The 13,987-nt window shown below is 38.6% G+C and overlaps 1 protein-coding gene across 11 annotated transcripts in view; it reads right to left on the bottom strand.

The window, feature by feature from the left end:
• The window catches only part of PLAGL1 (PLAG1 like zinc finger 1), a 101,626-nt gene that overhangs the window by 46,553 nt on the left and 41,086 nt on the right, over positions 1 to 13,987 (bottom strand). The gene's annotated exons all lie outside the window — the stretch shown is intronic.

The following is a 13,987-nucleotide window of genomic DNA, read 5'->3' as shown; positions in this document are numbered from 1 at the left end:
AGCACGTGGGCTCAGTAGTTGTGGCTCACGGGCCCTAGAACATAGGCTCAGTAGTCGTGGTACACGGACTTAGTTGCTCCACAGCATATGGGGTCTTCCCAGACCAGGGCTCGAACCCATGTCCCGTGCACTGGCAGGTGGATTCTTAACCACTGCACCACCAGGGAAGCCCTATATTGGTCTTTTGAGATTTTTCCCAGTTTCATTTTATTTGTGTGTTTATGTTTACTTCTATAGAATTTTATCACCTGCAGGCTCACAGATCCCCCAACAGCCAAGATACTGAATGCCACAAGGATTCCTCATGTCATCCTTTCATAAGTACACCCACCTCCTTCCCCACAACCTCCTTCTGTCCCTAACCCCTTGTATATCTATGTTTAACACTAAAATAACAACATCCGTTTATGAACAATAAGTATCTTACTCACTGTGTGTTAAGAGTCTACTGTGTGGTTGAATGTCAAATCATGAATAAGGAATTCTATTTTCTGCATTAAAGAGTAAGTTTCAGTTTAAGGAACAAATTCTCTGAAAAGATGTTTGTTCCTCGTTACCTTAACATAGACTACTCACTTCAAAAATCAAAAGGTAAAAGGTAAGCTAAAGTAGTGACTGAACTCATAGATTTCATAGTTTTAATATTTATTTTAAAATATTTTATTCTTTACAGCAGTTTTAGGTTCACAGTAAAAATGATGGGAAGGTGGTTTTCTCGTTGCTGTTTTTTTATTTTGGCTGCGTGGGGTCTTAGTTGCAGCATGCAGGATCTTTAGTTGCAGTACGCGGACTTCTTAGTTGCAGTACGCGGACTTCTTAGTTGCAGCATGCATGCAGGATCTAGTTCCCCGACCAGGGATCGAACCCAGGCCTCCTGCACTGGGAGACAAGAGTCTTATGCACTGGACCACCAGGGAAGTCCCAGGAAGGTGTTCTTAATTTCAAATTCCACTTGTTCATTGGAAACAAGGAAAGCATATATAGGAAAGCAACTGACTTTTGTATAATGAACTTGTATCCTACAATGCTGCTGTAATTCCTTATTGGTTTTGCTACTGAGGTAAGGCTAGCCTCATTGAATGAGTTAAAAAGTAATCCCTCTGCTTCTATCCTTTGAAAGTGATTATAGAGAACCGGCATAATTTCTTCCTTAAATGTTTGGCAGAATTCACCAGTAAAACCATCTGGGCCTGGTGCTTTCTATTTTGGAAGGTAATTATTTACCTGAATTCTTTAATTGAGAAATCCTCTTCAATTGCCTATTTCTTCTTCTGTGTTTTAGCAGATTGTCTTTTAAAGAGTTGATCCATTTCATCCAGGTTACCAAACTTGTGGGCACTTAGTTCATTGTATTCCTTTATTATCCTTTTAATGTCCAAGGGATCTGAAGTGATATCCCTTCATTTCTGATATGAGTAATTTGTATCCTCCCTCTTCTCTTCTTAGTTAGCCTCATTAGAGGCTTATCAATTTTATTGATCTCTTCAATAAAACCAATTTTTGTGTCCTTGCTTTTCTCTATTGATTTCCTATTCTCAATTTCATTGATTTCTGTTCTAATTCTTATTACTTCTTTTCTTCTCCATACCTTAGGATTTAGTTTGCTTTTCTTTATCTAGTTTCCTAAGATGAAAACAGATTGATTCTTCCTTCCTAGCATATGCATTCAATGCTATACATTTCCTTCTAAGCACTGCTTTCTCTGCATCCAACATATTTTGATAAGTTGTTTTCATTTTTATTTAGTTCAAAATATTTTTAAATTTCCCGAGATTTTTTTTGACCTATGTATTATGTGTAAGTTTGTTGTTTAATCTCCATGTATTTTGAGAATTTTCCAGTTGTCTATTATTGACTCTAATTCCATTGTGGTCTGAGAGCAGATATCATATGATTTCTACCCTTTTAACTTTGTTAAGATGTGTTTTATGTGGTCTACCTTGATGAATGTTCCAAGTGAGTTTGAGAAGAATGCCAGTATGCTTGGGTTCAGGTAAGAACCCTCTTCAACGTTGCAGACTGCTGACTTCTCATTGTACTCTCACGTGTCAGGAAAAACAGCTGGCTAGTTCTCTGGCCTCTTCTCATAAGGGCACTAATATCATTCATGAAGGCTCCACCCTCATGATCTAATTACCTCCTGAAGCCCCACCTTCAAATATCATCACATTTGGCATTAGTATTTCAACATGTAAATTTTGGGTGGACATAAACATTCAGTCCATTGTAATGACCTTATATAGAGATAAAGACAATTTAGTCATTTCTGAACCACCTCACTCTCTACAAAATCTCACACCAATAATAGCACGAGCTGGGGGAAAAGCTGGGTAGACTACTGAAAACCTATACAATTTTGTAATCAGAGAGCTAACCAAATAATAACGGGTACCTTGACCTTAACTTGGACAGCCCCAGCAGGCAGCTCAGTGTAACTGAAGAGTGCCTCGGGTAATATCAAAAATGCTCAAAAACAATAGAATGGAAAGGCTACTGCAGGAGAAATGGCGACAAAGAGTTCAGAGATGGGGTCTCACAGCTGGGGAGAGTGACTTCACTCTAACCCTGTCAACTCAGACTCAGCTGGGTTCCAGAGCCTGCACAACTCCAGAATATTCCCTCACTCTATTATTAATTTCCCACTTTCTCTACTATCTTCCAAATGACCTCCCACTCCCCACAGTTGTACATACATCTCTCTGCTAACATCCTCTCCATTATCATCCTCTCCCTTTCTACTAGAGGTACTTCTCCCCAACACACAATCATGCTCTGGTATTTCCCAACCTTTAATAAACAAAACCTTCACTGACCTCGCATTGCCCTCCAGTTCCCACTATGTTTCACAGACTAACTTTCTCAGATTAACTTCACAGAAAAGAATTGAAAACAGATAATCCCCATTTCCTCACCTCCTCTTCACTTTCCAACCCATTCCCTCGGCTCTTATCTCCACCACTCTATCAAAGGATCCTTATCAAGGTCATCAAAGCAATTCCTATTATCTTCATTTAACAAATCAGAACACTGAAGCTCAAGAGAAATTATTAGGTTGAGATAGTAAAGATACATACCTTCCCTTGGAGATAAGCAAGAGCCTAGGGCTGCCCCAAAGCACTCTTTTCAGGATATTAAACTAAGGACTTTACCTTCCACGGACCCCCATCTCTTTCCTTCCTTATGTCAACCTCCCTGTACTAAATCTCAGATTTACTTAAAATATCTCATTACGGGGCTTCCCTGGTGGCGCAGCGGCTGAGAATCTGCCTGCCAATGCAGGGGACACGGGTTCGAGCCCTGGTCTGGGAAGATCCCACATGCCGCAGAGCAACTAGGCCCCTGAGCCACAACTACTGAGCCTGCGCGTCTGGAGCTTGTGCTCCACAAGAGAGTCCGCGATAGTGAGAGGCCCGCGCACCGCAATGAAGAGTGGCCCCCCACTCACCGCAACTAGAGAAAGCCCACGCACAGAAACGAAGACCCAACACAGCCAAAAATAAATAAAAATTAAAATTAAAAAAAAAAAATCTCATTACTTTTCATTATTTTAATTAAGAAAAAGCCTTTGCTTGACATATGAATATTTTCTGTGTAGGCCACTTGGTCTATATTATATTGATCACAACAACCTGAGAATAGGTGGGTTTATCCCCTTCATACAAATAAGAAAATTTTGGCTCAGAAAGAAAAAATACCTTCCTAATATTGGACAGTTATGAAGTAGCAGAGCTAACATTTGATCTGATCACCCAGATTCTGCTCCCCAGGCTGACTGCCCTTCATGATGGTTAGATCTCACAGTTTCTTAGTTGTTCCCGTTACATGGTAACAGGGTAAGGGCATCACTCAGAGAGATGTGACATAGTCCCAATACCTCCATAAGGTCAGAAAACCTAGGATTGATATAAATTTGCTACGAGCAAAAACATAAGAAACTGATTTATATATTATAATGAGGACTTTATAATAAAAATAATAATTGTCAAGACATTCAACTCAACTTTGGTGATCAGGGCATTTTCCCTTTCTAGCTCTATCTAGGAAGCTAAATTAGTAAGCACGAGAATGGTATAGATTTACGTGCTCATTCATATCTTACTCTCATTTTCTAGGCAACACAGATATTACACTTGCTCAGCACTGTCCTTAAACATGGGCAAGAGTGGTTCACAGCAAACCCTTCCTTCCACAGTGAAAAGTCCAAGTGTCTAAGAGGACATACCCACCCAGGCCCAGACTCCCCTCCTAGACTATGCTCCAGGATCCTGGAACCACGGAATTCTTGTTCAAAGAGCTTCAAGCCTGCCACCAGGGACTGCACAGTCCTTTCACCTAAACCTGTTACTTTTTAGGACAGATCATTCCACTCTATGTGCCACACTAGGCTCAAGAGGTGTCCAAGCGGTGGCTGTTTGTAGGGGTGTGGACATAACCAAATGTGTGCCCTTCATAGTGCAGAATTGGGCCAAGAATGTGAAGAAAAGAGAAGATGGGCCAGCTCTCCCTACACTGCCATGTTCTAAAGGTGCAGAAATCTCAAGACTAAGAATTCCACATTCAAACCTGGTTTTCCAGGTCATTTGAGATCAATTTGTCAAGGAATGGTAGAGTATATTTTTATGGTTAGTTTACTGTCTTAAAACTTTTAACTGTTTAGAGTCACAGTACCAGTCCTTCTGTTTATATTCCTGCTTGGACTTCTCTACCTGCTTATAGTTAGGCAGGGCCATGTGACTAGCTCTGGGCTGCCAACAAACAGTTAATTACTGGCACAAGACCATTTAATATTATCTTTCCTTACCACATAAATCGAGAAGACCAAGTATTTCAGAAAGCATACAGCTCAAGATGGTGATACATCACAGGCCTAAGTCTGACAGTGTGGATGGAGTAGAGCCTCCTACAAATCCACAATGGATGTTTAGTGTGAACAAGAAAATAAACTGTTCTTCTGTGAAGCCACTGAGGTTTGGGGATGGCTCATTAGCACAGATAACTTTAGCCCATCCTGACTATATAGAAATTGGTACCAGAAGTAGGATGCTTCTCTAGCAAAAACCTAAAACACATGACCATGGTTTTGTGGTCAGGAAGCAGTGAGAAAAATTATCTTAAGAGCTGGAAAGATAGTGGCGTATTTTATACAGTGGTGTATTTGCTAAAGCATTTGCTTCTGGTGCCTTGGGAGGCAGACCGCCTACCTAATGAAACTGCAGCCCTAGAAGACGTAACAAAACAAAACACTGGAAGAGTGCACTGGTTATTGGCTGCATTTGGCAAGGTATTCAAGAAAGAGATGAGCTCAAAAAAGGACTATCCAGTTTTCAAGAAGTGGAGGAATAGAGGATCAGACATTTCAGATTTGCAGTATTAAAAGAACTAACTAGGGCTTCCCTGGTGGCACAGTGGTTGAGAGTCCGCCTGCTTAGGCAGGGGACACGGGTTCGTGCCCCGGTCCGGGAGGATCCCACGTGCAGCGGAGCGGCTGGGCCCGTGAGCCATGGCCGCTGAGCCTGTGCGTCTGGAGCCTGTGCTCCGCGGCGGGAGAGGCCGCAACAGTGACAGGCCCACATATGGCAAAAAAAAAAAAAAGAACTAAATACTTCTCAACTCCCATACTAACAGTTTAAAGACTTTGAAGGTCATAAGCCTAGGAAAATCTTTTTTTTTAATTAAATTGCCTCAGGGCAATGATAGATAATGTATCCACTAAGTCATTTATATGGATAAAAAGACTGAGGAAGAAGATGAGATTAAGGGTAAAGATTTCCGAAAGAAGCAAGCCAGTCACAAAGTAACTTTCTTTGGGTCAAGAAAGAGAGCTACAGGAATGAGAAAGCAAATCAAGGCAGCAAATCTAAGAACCATATCTCAAAACAAAAGAAAAAAAATAGGGATGTATTTACTAGCACATAGAAATCATTGGAAACAGATAAGAAAAATTCTAGATTTTGGAGAGAATTATGCTGCCAAAGAACCAGCTTATCAACTGAAGTCTTAAAATGATACTTTGGTTCCCAACCTTCTATTTGGAGGAAGTGGGCAGAAAGAGTTGCTCAGTTCCCAAGTACAGCAAATTCTTTACTCTCCACTTCATATGTGGCTAAGGAAGAGAAAAGAAAAGAAAGAACCCTCCAAAGGGAAGATCCAGGCCTCTTAAAACAATGAACGAGAAGGTAGAATCAGGCCCTAATTAAGAAATATTTGTTCCCCTACGTGTCATGATACCTGTCATGAGGGATTTCAAAATTGCTATGGACCAGTGACTCCAGTGTGTCTTCCAGGTTTCCCTTTTCCAATCTACTTTGGATATGTGGCACAGGCAAACAATAAACTAATACTTTTCATTGTGTTAAACCATTGAGCTTTTGGAGTCATTTGTTCTATAGCATAACCTAGCCTCTCCTGAGTGATACACAAGGCTCCTTAGTGTAATCCAAACAAGGTAAGTTAGTTAAATGCTCTTAATGGACAGTGGTATCAAATGCTGCCAATCAGAGGACCAACTTTACCATATTCTACATCTCAATGTAGATGTTGGGTGACCCAACAGTCTTTTCTGTCATCAAATCTTTCTCACTTGGTCATGTTAAAAATGCCACCAAATCTCTTGTGGAAAAAAACGTACCCAGTAGATACATTCTTTCTTCAATTATGTAAATAGCATTTATAAGCTATAGCTATCAAATCCTGTTCTTCCTTTCTGATCTAAAAAGAGATTGTGCTCTTGCGCTTTAGATTTCTGCTCATATCAAATTCCTTCTATTATGTTGATTTTTTACTAGTTCTAGGATGCCTCACTATTGCCACTATATACTGTCTGTGTTTTTACCACAGTCACCTGCTTTTAACAGATTTATGATCTCCTTTTCATTTGGAAAACTTTTCTATATATTTCACTTCATTTCCTACTTAAAAACAGGGATCTGAAAGTGACAGTTCAGGAGGAACCATTATACATCTGTCCATGCACCAAAAAGGGAGGTCAGACGCTGTCTTTACTAGAATTAGCTCTACATTAGCTGTTCCTAAATCTTCCACAAAGATTTTATGTAGTCTCGGATCCTATTTGGCCAGTGAAGTCTGACGTTTCCGATTTAAAAACAACACATATGTAATTCAGGTAATTCCATATCTTCCCAGGCAAGATATGGAAAAGACTACATCACTTTCTCTACCTGTCAAAACAATTACAGGAATAGGGATACTGGCTTCTAAACAGCTAAGAGCTTCCAACATAAGATTCATGGAATAAACACGGACTTCAACATATACAACCTTTGATCAATCTTCTTCTTCAAAATCTTGCAACCTCATGGACCAACAAGTTTCTTCTTCCTCTTTCTTATTTTAACTGAAGCAAGCATAAGAGCGGGCAGGGAATTTAGGTGATTATAAGATATTTTGAATTGCCAACCTAATAGAGGAAATCAAACGTTCCTTCTTTTACACACACACAAGATACCATCTACTCTAATTTTTAAAAATCTGAGTAACATGTTTATGCTTTAAAACTAGAATGCTTTCCATCATCTACTCCTCCGACATTGTGGGGAAAAAAACTGAGATTAACTGAAACAGGTAAGTCACTACAAAACAAAACAAAAATTCCTAAAGTGTACTGGCGAAATTTATAATCTACAACATCCAAAGACGGATCTGTATTATCTTAATAATCCCAGAAAGGTATCAGAAAAATCAACAATTTTCCTATATACTGTAGATTTTTAAAATGTCACAGTGAATGATGTTCTACATCACATCCTCTGAGAATATGAACATCTTTCCCCAGATGTTTAAAAACAATTCTCTAGATTGCAGTTTTAAACATCTCTTTGATGTGACATGGTATTATCCCTAAAACATATGACACTGACTTCATGCTTCACAGAAGTACAGACAGATTTAACACAACAGCTCTACTTCACACAAGCTCTCAAAATCTCCAGCAGGAGCTAAACTAAACTAATTGCATTATGAAAACTCTGCTTATTCTTTTTTTTTTTTTGTGGTACGCGGGCCTCTCACTGTTGTGGCCTCTCCCGTTGTGGAGCACAGGCTCCGGACGCGCAGGCCCAGCGGCCATGGCCCACGGGCCCAGCCGCTCCGCGGCATGTGGGATCTTCCCGGACTGGGGCACGAACCTGTGTCCCCTGCATCGGCAGGCGGACTCTCAACCAACTGCGCCACCAGGGAAGCCCGAAAACTCTGGTTATTCTTATGAAATATATGGCAGAGAGTGAAAGCAGCATGAACACTAAAGCAGCTTATATTCAGTCCCAATATTTTACTGCTGCATGCATTTCTAGAAAACCCATTGTTACGAACTGAATTGTGCCCCCCAATATTCATATGTTGAAGCCCCCAATGTGACTGTATTTGAAGATGGAGCCTTTAGAAAGCTAATTAAGGTTAAATGAGGTTGAGGATGAAGCCTTAATCCAATAGCATTGGTGACCTTAGTAGAAGACAAAGAGACACCAAAGACCACTCTCTCTCCGTGCACACACCCAGTGCATAGAGGAAAGGCCGTGTGAAGACACAGCAAGAAGGCAGCCAGCTCCAAGTGAGGAAGAGAGCCTCATAAGAAACCAAATTTGCTAGCACCTTGATCTTGGACTTCCAGACTCCAGAACTCTGAGTACATTTATGTTGTTTAAGCCACCCAACCTGTGGTATTTTGTTATGGCAGCCCAAGCAAACTAATACATCTGCCCTTCTAGGATATTTCAGAGTATTTTCCCCCAGGAATGAAAAAAGGAAGGACGCTTAACACTGGGTGGGTCCAAGCCTTAATTATCAAACAGAGACCTTTTGTTTCAAGGTCTAGCAATACTAAATATTTCCTATGAAATGAAAAATCTGCATCTACTAACTGCATTAGTGGTAACCAACAGTAAAATTACCTGGAATCTAGGGGGCTTCCCTGGTAGCACAGTGGTTGAGAGTCTGCCTGCCAATGCAGGGGATACGGGTTCGAGCCCTGGTCTGGGAAGATCCCACATGTCGCGGAGCAACTGGGCCCATGAGCCACAACTACTGAGCCTGCACGTCTGGAGCCTGTGCCCCGCAACAAGAGAGGCCGCGATAGTGAGAGGCCCGCGCACCACAATGAAGAGTGGCTCCCGCTCGCTGCAACTAGAGAAAGCCCTCGCACAGAAACGAAGACCCAACACAGCCAAAAATAAATAAATAAATAAATAAACGTATTAAAAAAAATTACCTGGAATCTAGACCTCCAGTCTCTTTTCCAAAATATAAAGGATGAGAGATGTTTAGGAGCTAACCAAGACCAAAAGATGTTTCATTTGGTCTCCCTCCCACCATAGTCCACTCTATTGTAAGACCTGGGGAGCCACATCTTTCTTTAGATTTTCTTGATTTAGGATTTCATTACCTCCCAACTGCTATGATGGCAACATAAAGAAGATGCCACATAAAGAAGAAACACCGGTAATTTGAGAGGAACTTTAACTAAAGATCCGAACACTGGTCTCACTAAGAAGTAGGTAACCCCATCACTACTTGGTACTCTTCCTGTTAAGTAGATCTGGGAAAGTCTTCTATCACAGGGCTATATGTATGATTATGAGGCTGCCATTAGAGGTAGCTGAGAATTAATCAAATATCAAGCACTTACAAAGTGCATACAAATAGAAGCTATGGCAACGACAGCCAATTCTCCCCGATATCCATTCTTCCCTTATTCCTTTGTAATATAATCTCTGAATTTTAAAAGGGCAGCTATACTGAAAAAAGTGAACCTTGACCCTTATCTCACATCATAACAAAAATCTGAGATAGATCATAGAATGGATCACAGACCTAAATGTGAATGGAAAATGAATACCTTCATGACTGTGGAACAGACAAAGATTTCTAAAGCAGGATACAAAACACAGTAACTATTTAAAAAATTGATAAACTGGATTTGGTTAAGAACCATTCCTGAAAAAAACATCACTAAAAGAGAAAACAGAAAAGTCAGACTGAGAAGCTATTTGCAATATACACATCCAACAAACGACATTTTCCAGAATACAAAGAATTCCTACAAATCAATAAGATGACAAACAACCCAATAAAAATGTATGAAAGACTTAAACAAGTACTGCTCCAAAAAATATCTGTTTTTACCTCACCAAATTAGCCAAGATACACGTGAAAAGGTGCTCAACATTATTAATAATGAAGGAAATGCAAGTGAAAACCATGAGACAGCATCTCACATCCACCAGAGGGCTTAATATGAAAAATAATAATATCAAGTGCTGGCGAAAACGTGGAACTACAGTTGTAACTCTCACTGCTACCAGGAGTGTCCATTTATTCACTCACTGTTGGTAAACTGTTCGGCAGAATTCACTGAAACTAAATACACGGCTGTTCTGTGACTTAATTCTAGTCTTACATATGTTCCCAAGCGAAATACTACAAATGTCCACCAAAACATCTGTGTATGACTATTCATAGCAGCTTTATTTATAATAGCCAAAATCAGAACACACCCACACATCTATTAACAGAATGAATAAACAAATTGTGGTATATTGATAGAATGGAATGCTAATCAGAAAAAATATATATGAGAAAGAAAGAATAAACTATACATGCATCAGCATGGATAAATTTCAAAACAATTATGCTGAATGAAAGAAGTCAGACACGAAGAAGTATATACTACTTGGTTACCCTTAAAGTTCAAGAACAGACAAAACTAATCTAGAGTGACGGGAATCAAAAGAGTGTTACTTCTGGGGAGGTCCTGGATAGGAGGTGCGTGAGAGAATTTGCTTTTTCTGGATGGATGTAATATTGTCTATCTTCATGCAGTAATTATACAGGTAGTATGTTTTTAGAAAAATCATCAAGCTGTTTATTTAAGATTGGCACACTTTATATGCTCTCCCCACACCCATGTATTTTACATCTCAATAGAAAAAGTACTTCACAAAAGACAAGCAGACTATTTTTACCTAGTAAAAGTTATTAAGCAAATGCAAAATATTCTTCTTCAAAATAAAACAAATTGTGCTTAAGTTTCTATTTCACTTACCCCCAAAATAAGCTAAAATTAGATTATCAAACCTTATTCATTAGTATCAATGGAAACTTGGAAGGAAAATCCAAAGAAAATAGGAGTACATCAGTTAGTCCACAGCAACTAACTTAGTCACTGAAACGATGACTCCAAGTAGCATATTGGTAATGTAAGTGAAGCAATTTCAATGATGTGTTTCACCAAAAATACATCTGTTTAATAATTTTATTTAACTATTTATTTTTAGTACAAGGTGGGATGATATACAAGAAATCGCAAGAGCTTTTGAATCAGACAGACCAGTTTTGCCACTTACTAACTATACTGGTGTTGGGCAAGTTTCTTAATCTCTTTGATACTGAGTTTCTTCACAACTTAAAAGAGAGACAATAACACTTTGCAAAATTGTAGCACGATTACAGCAGGTATTTAAGAGTGGTAGCTATTTAGCAATAGCTCTTTGTATGCAAAGTACCATGGCAAGTACTGGAACCCCATCTCTAAGAACCTGACCAACTGGAAGTGACATTTAGATATAAAGATTGGTGATGAAGGAAATATTTTAACAAGGGCTATAGATTACAAATTACAGGGTTCCTATCTAGCTAGTAGGATTGTGGAGTGAGTATTCTCTGAACAGAGCCTAGAAGATTTTTGGGAAATTCACTTAAGACAGAGGAAATGGCATGAACAAGCATAGCCTGCCAAGAGCATTTCCTGGCAAGAAAAAGCATAGCCTCAAAAACGGTGCACTGACTTCAGGTTCTAATGAGTAGTTAAGACCACTTGTGCCACTGGACTAATTCTGAGGAGTAAGACTATAAGGCTAGTAAAGCCACTTGGGACTAGATAGAAAAATGACCACTGTCAGGTTAAGAAGTCAAGGACCTGTTTTCTCAAATCCTGGGATGTCACTGAAGGATTCTGTCCAGGGAAATGACCCCAGTGGTCATTACACATGATAGGAAGGGAAGGAAAATCTCAATATGTATGTAAATAGCATAGAATGATAAGGACCTAATCCAAGATGCTGAGAGGAGTGGAAAAAACAAAGATATTAGAATTCAATTTTATCAACTTCTTAAAAAGTAACAGAAATTGAGTTTCCCTGAATGATTCAAGTAGGCCTAACTTCAACTTTTAAAATGATCTTGACTGTCCCATAAGCTCCCCCAAGAGCAAAAACCGTATCCCAAACTAGAAAAACACATTGCCTAGCACAGTGAAAGTGCTCAATACATACTGTTGGCAAATGAATCCTTTTAAATATTCCAAACATTGAAACCTCTACGATAATACAATGTTCAAGGTAAAACATGTAGGAAAGTTAAAAATCATTTTTCCTTCCTGCTGAGTGGCCATTTTTCACAATATATGCCAAGTTTTGAATTTGCTCAATTTAATATTTAAAAAGATTCATTTGCAAAAGCTATCTCTATCTCTAGCTTTACCAAAAGAGTCAGATAGAAATTGCTCTAGAAAGTTAGGAATGTTGCCACCTCAGTTGCTAAGCCCTTGTGTAATTTATATATATATATTTTTAGGAATCTATCATTCATTGTGTCCTTTGCTGTGGCAAAAGAACACCTGCTGTATGACTCATGAATATTACATGAAAAAAATTAAAGAGTAAATTAAATCCAGGTCATATATGTAAGTTTTATCCAAGAGTACAAGATGATTTCATAATAAGTAACTTGTATAATTATTAAAATAATTAAAATAACTTACCACATTAAGAAATAAAGAAAAAAATGAGTACTTCCTAGGCACTAAGCACAATTCTTACCCCTTTCTACATATTAGTTCTTTTAATCCTCTCAGCAACCTTCTATGGTAGACACTTGTTATCTACATTTTATAGATGAGAAATTTGAAATATAGGGAAGTTAAATAATTGTCCAATATTACACTGTAGCAAGGAAGGGGCAGAACTAGGAACCGAACTCAGGCAGGCTGGTTCCCGAGTCAGAATTCCAGTTAATAAACATAGAAAGAATAAAAGAAGTGGAAATCACCACTAGAATACCACAATAATAACTACTACAGGCAAGGTCACTTGAATGCTAAAATTAATGAGCAAAACTTTAAGGAGAAACAGGACATTTGCACAACCTCAAAATAAATCCCTCAGAATATTTATTAACTATTATGGTAGTTTTAATATATACTCACAAATCATTTGATATTTTTCCCTCTCCTTCCCTTGAATGTGAAAAACGAAAAACAGAACTGTTACAATGGATAAGTCTGGCAGACACTACCTAAACTGTGTAATCAAGGTTAACGTGTTGATATGGATATCATGTGCCCCCAGATATGATGCAATGACACAACATCTCTGTGGTATTCTTCCTTCAAAGTCCATAACCTCAGTCTAATTGTGAGAAAACATCAGACAAACTCAAATTGAGGGACACTGTATAAAATACATGGCCATTACTCTTCAAAAGTGGCAAGGTATTGAAAAACAAGAAAAGACTTAAAAACTGTCACGGATTAGAGTAGATTACGTGACAAGGAAATGTAATGTGGTATATGGATTATGTCCTGGAACAGAAAAAGAACATTGGTGGGAAAACTGGGGAAATCTGAATAAAGTCTATAGTTAATAGTATTGCGCCAATGTTAATTTCTTAATTTTGACAAATGCATCATGGTTATGTAAAATGTTAACATTAGAGGAAGCTAGGTGAAGCATATATAGGAACACTCTATATTACCTTTGCAACTCTTTTGTAAATCTAAAATTATTTCATAATTAAAAGTTTTAAATTTTGATACACACTTGTGAAAACAAATTTCAGTAAACCAGAAATAGAAAAATTTCTCCATCTGGTAAAGAGCATCTACAAAAAATGTACAGTAAACATCATCCTTAAAAGTGAAATATTCTCCCTTAAGATCAGGAAAAAGTAAGGATGTCCATTTTAACACTTCTGTTAA

Source organism: Phocoena sinus, chromosome 12 (genome assembly GCF_008692025.1).
Source record: "Phocoena sinus isolate mPhoSin1 chromosome 12, mPhoSin1.pri, whole genome shotgun sequence".
Lineage (NCBI taxonomy): Eukaryota > Metazoa > Chordata > Mammalia > Artiodactyla > Phocoenidae > Phocoena > Phocoena sinus.
Note: the sequence above shows the minus strand (reverse complement) of the source record. Positions and strands in the feature narration are given on the sequence as shown.